Consider the following 6,930-nt stretch of genomic DNA (forward strand, 5'->3'; position numbering starts at 1 on the left):
CCATCCCGTCCAATCACGTCCCATCGCGTCCCATCACGTCACGTCACTTCATGTCACTGTACTTCACTTCATCGCAGTGCGCCGTGCTTTGATGCTCTGCGACTCACTGCACAGCAGTATGTCGCACTTTGCTTTGCAAGACTTTACTTCACGTTGCTTCACTTCACTTCCCAACACAACCCGTCCTGTCCCGTCACATCCCGACCCATCCAGTCCTGTCCCCTCCCCTCCAATGACGTCCCATCGCGTCCCATCACGTCACGTCACTTCATGTCACTGTTCTTCACTTCATCGCAATGCGCCGTGTTTTGATGCTTTGCGACTCTCTGCACAGCACTGTGTAGCACTTTGCTTTGCAAAACTTTACTTCATGTTACTTCACTTCACTTCCCAACAAACCCCGTCCTGTCCCGTCGCATCCCGACCTATCCAGTCCTGTCCCGTCCCGTCTAATCACGTCCCATCACGTCCCATCACGTCATTACTTTGTCACTGTACTTCATCGCACTGCGCTGTTCTTTGCTTTGTTGCGACCCACTGCACAGCACTGTGTCGCACTTTTCTTTGCAAGACTTTACTTCACTTTGCTGCACTTCACTTCCCAACACAACCCATCCTGTCCCGTCGCTTCCCGACCCATCCAGTCCTGTCCCCTCCCCTCCAATGACGTCCAATCACGTCCCATCACGTCCCATCACGTCACTTCACGTCACTGTACTTCACTTCATCGCAGTGCGCCGTGCTTTGCTACGACGCGACTCACTGCACAGCACTGTGTCGCACTTTGCTTTGCAAGACTTTACTTCACTTTGCTTCACTTCACTTCCCAACACAACCGATCCTGTTCCGTCTCATCCCGACCCATCCAGTTCTGTCCCGTCCCGTCCAATCACGTCCCATCACGTTTCATCACGTCACGTCACTTCCCGTCACTGTACTTCATCGCACTGCGCCGTTCTTTGCTGCGTTGCGACTCACTGCACAGCACTGTGTCGCACTTTGCTTTGCAAGACTTTACTTCACGTTGCTTCACTTCACTTCCCAACACAACCCATCCTGTCCCGTCGCTTCCCGACCCATCCAGTCCTGTCCCGTCCCGTCCAATCACGTCGCACCACGTCACATCACGTCACGTCAATTCACGTCACTGTACTTCGCTTCATCGCACTGCGCCGCGCTTTGCTGCATCGCGTCTCACTGCACAGCACTGTGTCGCACTTTGCTTTGCAAGACTTTACTTCATGTTGCTTCACTTCACTTCCCAACACAACCCATCCTGTCCCGTCGCATCCCAACCAATCCAGTCCTGTCCAGTCACGTCCAATCACGGCCCATCACGTCCCATCACGTCACGTCACTTCATAACACTGTATTTCACTCATCGCACTGCGCCATGCTTTGCTGCATCGCGACTCACTGCACAGCACTGTGTCGCACTTTGCTTTGCAAGACTTTACTTCAAGTTGCTTCAATCCACTTCCCATACAACCTGCTTGTCCCGTCTCATCCCGACCCATCCAGTCCTGTCCAGTCCCGTCCAATCATGTCCCATCACGTCCCATCACCTCACGTCACTTCATGTCACTGTATTTCACTCATAGCACTGCGCCGTGCTTTGCTGCCTTGCGACTCACTGCACGGCACTGTGTCAGACTTTGCTTTGCAAGACTTTACTTCACGTTGCTTCACTTCACTTCCCAACAGAACCCGTCCTGTCCCGTCGCATCCCGACCCATCCAGTCCTGTCCCGTCCTGTCCAATCACGTCCCATTTTTCACGTCACTTCACGTCACTATACTTCACTTCATCGCACTGCTCCCTGCTTTGCTGCGTCGCCACACACTGCACAGCACTGGGTCGCACTTTGCTTTGCAAGACTTTACTTCACGTTGCTTCACTTCACTTCCCAACACCACCCGTCCTGTCCCGTCGCAGCCCGACCCATCCAGTCCTGTCCCGTCCCGTCCAATCACGTCCCACCATGTCCCATCACGTCATGTCACTTCACGTCACTGTACTTCACTTCATCGCACTGCACCGTTCTTTGCTGCGTTGCGACTCACTGCACAGCACTGTGTCGCACTTTGCTTTGCAAGACTTTACTTCACGTTGCTTCACTTCACTTCCCAACACAACCCATCCTGTCCCGTCTCATCCCGACCCATCCAGTCCTGGCCAGTCCCGTCCAATCACGTCCCATCACGTCCCATCACGTTACGTCACTTCATGTCACTGTACTTCACTCATCGCACTGCGCACTGCTTTGCTGCGTCGCCACTCACTGCACAGCACTGTGTCGCACTTTGCTTTGCAAGTCTTTACCTCACGTCGCTTCACTTCACTTCCCAACACAACCCATCCTGTCCCGTGTCATGCCGACCCATCCAGTCCTGTCCCGTCCCGTCCAATCACGTCCCACCACGTCCCGTCACGTCACGTCATTTCACGTCACTTTATCACACTGCGCCGTGCTTTGCTGCATTGCGACTCACTGCACAGCAATGTGTCGCACTTTGCTTTGCAAGACTTTACTTCACGTTGCTTCTCTTCACTTCCCAACACAACCCATCCTGTCCCGTCGCTTCCCGACCCATCCAGTCCTGTCCCGTCCTGTCCAATCACGTCCCATTATTCACGTCACTTCACGTCACTATACTTCACTTCATCGCACTGCTCCCTGCTTTGCTGCGTCGCCACACACTGCACAGCACTGGGTCGCACTTTGCTTTGAAGACTTTACTTCACTTTGCTTCACTTCTCTTCCCAACAAAACCCGTCCTGTCCTGTCGCATCCCGACTCATCCAGTCCTGTCCCATCCCGTCCAATCACGCCCCATCACGTCCCATCACGTCCTGTCACTTCATGTCACTGTACTTCATCGCACTGCGCGGTTCTTTGCTGCGTTGCGACTCACTGCAGGGCACTGTGTCGCACTTTGCTTTGCAAGACTTTACTTCACGTTGCTTCACTTCACTTGCCATACAACCCGTCCTGTCCCGTCTCATCCTGACCCATCCAGTCCTGTCCAGTCCAATCCAATCACGTCCCATCACGTCCCATCACATCACGTCACTTCATGTCACTGTACTTCACTCATCGCACTGCGCCGTGCTTTGCTGCGTCGCGACTCACTGCACAGCACTGTGTCGCACTTTGCTTTGCAAGACTTTACTTCACGTTGCTTCACCTCACTTCCCAACAAAACCCCTCCTGTCCCGTCGCATCCCGACCCATCCAGTCCTGTCCCGTCCCGTCCAATCACGTCCCATCGCGTCCCATCACGTCACGTCACTTCACGTCACTGTACTTCACTTCACCGCACTGCGCCGTGCTTTGCTGCGTTGTGACTCACTGCACAGCACTGTGTCGCACTTTGCTTTGCAAGACTTTACCTCACGTTGCTTCACTTCACTTCCCAACACAACCTGTCCTGCCCCGTCTCATGCCGACCCATCCGGTCCTGTCCCGTAACGTCCAATCACGTCCCACCACGTCCCATCACGTCACGTCACTTCACGTCACTTCATCGCACTGCGCCGTGCTTTGCTGCGTTTTGACTCACTGCACAGCAATGTGTCCCAGTTTGCTTTGCAAGACTTTACTTCACGTTGCTTCACTTCACTTCCCAACATAACCCATCCTGTCCCGTCGCTTCCCGACCCATCCAGTCCTGTCCCGTCCCGTCCAATCACGTCCCACTACGTCCCATCACGTCACGTCACTGCACGTCACTGTACTTCACTTCATCGCACTGCGCCGTGCTTTGCTGCGTTAGCGACTCACTGCACAGCACTGTGTCGCACTTTGCTTTGGAAAACTTTACTTCACGTTGCTTCACTTCACATCCCAACACAACCCATCCTGTCCCGTCGCTTCCCGACCCATCCAGTCCTGTCCCATCCTGTCCAATCACGTCCCATTAGTCACGTCACTTCACGTCACTATACTTCACTTCATCGCACTGCTCCCTGCTTTGCTGCGTCGCCACACACTGCACAGCACTGGGTCGCACTTTGCTTTGCAAGACTTTACTTCACTTTGCTTCACTTCTCTTCCCAACAAAACCCCGTCCTGTCCTGTCGCATCCCGACTCATCCAGTCCTGTCCCATCCCGTCCAATCACGTCCCATCGCGTCCCATCACGTCACGTCACTTCATGTCACTGTACTTCACTTCATCGCAGTGCGCCGTGCTTTGATGCTTTGCGACTCACTGCACAGCAGTATGTCGCACTTTGCTTTGCAAGACTTTACTTCATGTGACTTCACTTCACTTCCCAACAAACCCCGTCCTGTCCCGTCGCATCCCGACCTATCCAGTGCTGTCCAGTCCCGTCCAATCACGTCCCATCACGTCCCATCACCTCACGTCACTTCATGTCACTGTACTTCACTCATCGCACTGCGCCATGCTTTGCTGCGTTGCGACTCACTGCACAGCACTGTGTCGCACTTTGCTTTGCAAGGCTTTACTTCATGTTGCTTCACTTCACTTCCCAACACCACCCGTCCTGTCCCGTCGCATCCCGACCCATCCAGTCCTGTCCCGTCCCGTCCAATCACGTCCCATCACGTCCCATCACCTCATGTCAGTTCATGTCACTGTACTTCACTCATCGCACTGCGCCTTTTTTTGCTGTATCGCGACTCACTGCACAGCACTGTGTCGCACTTTGCTTTGCAAGACTTTACTTCACGTTGCTTCACTTCAGTTTGCTTCACTTCACTTTGCTTCACTTCACTGCACTTCACTTTGATTCACTTCACTGCACTTCACTTCACTTCGCTGCACTTCATGTAGTGTAATAGTTCACAAGATAGTAGACCGCTTACAAACCTACTGCCTGCTGCAAGTTCGAAGCCAGGAAGAGAAGGCAACAAGACCTCTAGGAGTCCCAGCGTTTCAACCCATATGACTTGTCACGCCAGCTCCAATTATACAGCCTAAAGCCAGGCTGCCAAACGGAAGCTGATAGCACATAATCTACAACTGAAGGACGCAATAATCTTCACTGACGTGCTGATTTTATAATGAGATTCACGCCTCTGATGACTTCAGTATGTTACAGAAGAAGAAGAGATCGTTGGTGGTGAGGAACTATGGTAACTTTCCCACTAGTGACACATTACGGCACCATGACTGGACTGTCGTTGTGTGACGGCATGATCCACCAGCAATCGTACCACCATTCAAGACTTCAAGAAGAGTTTTCCTTTTTCGCCATGGCTTGTGGTGGCGCATTCTTTTACTCTAACGATTCGCTTCAATACATCTCGTCAACTGTGTCGCAGAGGAAGATGTAAGGACAACATGGCAAGTCCACATCAAGGAAATCCTTTCTTAGCGGCGACTATAGAGACTTTTGTGATGATCGCCTGGCCATGTCAGGTGTGGAGAGGCCCCACAGTAGAGGGTCAGATGAGAAGAGGGGGGAAAAGTTAAAGTCGTGCACTATATACAAGAGAAAAGTAGGCCTTTGTGTAAGTTGCAAGCAAGCAAGAGAGTTCGTGAGAGAGAAACAGTGTGTACTACACATACTGGTTTTATTCGTCACAGAGTTATAGTGGCTTATTGTGCGGTGTTGCTCAAGAATTAAGAATCCTCTACAACTAGAGGAGGCAGCTGGCGTCGAAAGAATTCTGCAATGCTCTATACGATCCTATAAAGCTGGCACCGAACATCCACAAGAGATGTAGCTCACAGGACAGTTGTTTGACCAAATCTTGCGTATTGCTGATCAGTCTGGGAACGTCACCAAGTTGAACTATCACGAGAGACAGAGGAGATCCGACGAAGATCGGCACTGGATAGTTTAATCGGCGCGAGAGCATTACGGAGTTGCGCAACAAATGTTAGCAGCAGACACTACAAGAGAGGCATTGTTCATCATAGAGAAATACCTAGAAAGTACATTCTAGGAAGACCCAGCGAGTCATACTGCTTCATCCCATATACATTTCGCAAAATCGCCACAACAAGAAGAATGCTAATTAGGAGGTTTACTGGCGATCATTCTTCCCACTCGCCAGTCTGCTATGGAGCAGGGAAGGGAAGTGCAGGTTGCACTGGCAGGGACTAATCTCAGTGACAGTCTGTAAGCTTACTTTTACATTAACATAAACAAAAAAAAGTAAGTAAAAGAGAGACTGACTAAATCGTCCCATCACCAGTTTCTATGACACTGATAGTATCCATAGAAATACAAACATATAAATCATCGTACAGTAATATGTTATGAATAAAATTTTTAAAAAATTCCAGGACAATCTGTTCTCACACAAACGAGATGTGTAGTAATAACAATGTGTCATCCACTATTAAACAGAGAACGTGGCGCCAAAGTGACAGCACAAGTAAGTCTTGCCCTACTAGAGCCCTTCTCTACCCTTCCGCTTCCCCATGCCTTCCCTTCCCTTCCCCATGCCTTCCCCTTCCCTTCCCTTGCCTGCCCCTACCCTTTCCCTTGCCTTCCCCTTACCTTGCATTCCTTCCCCTTCCCTTGCCTAAGCTTTCCCTTCCCTTGCCTTACCTTCCCCTTACCTTGCCTTTTCCTTCCTCTTCCCTTACCTACCCTTACCCTTGCCTTCCCCTTGCCTTCCCATCCCTTGCCTACCCTTCCCCTTGCCCTCCATTCCCTTGCCTTCCCTTCCCTTGCCTTTCCTTCCCCCTTCCCTTGCCTTCCCTTCCCTTCCCTTTGCCTTCCCTTCCCCTTCCCTTGCTCCCTTCCCCTTCCCCTCCCTTCCCTTCCCTTCCCTTCCCTTCCCTTCCCTTCCCTCCCTTCCCTTCCTTCCCTTCCCTTCCCTTCCCTTCCCTTCCCTTCCCTTCCCTTCCCTCCCTTCCCTTCCCTTCCCTCCTTCCCTCTTCCCTTCCCTTCCCTTCCCTTCCCTTCCCTTCCCTTCCCTTCCTCCTTCCCAACACGCGATCTAGTG

This window comes from Schistocerca gregaria, chromosome 11 (genome assembly GCF_023897955.1).
Source record: "Schistocerca gregaria isolate iqSchGreg1 chromosome 11, iqSchGreg1.2, whole genome shotgun sequence".
NCBI lineage: Eukaryota > Metazoa > Arthropoda > Insecta > Orthoptera > Acrididae > Schistocerca > Schistocerca gregaria.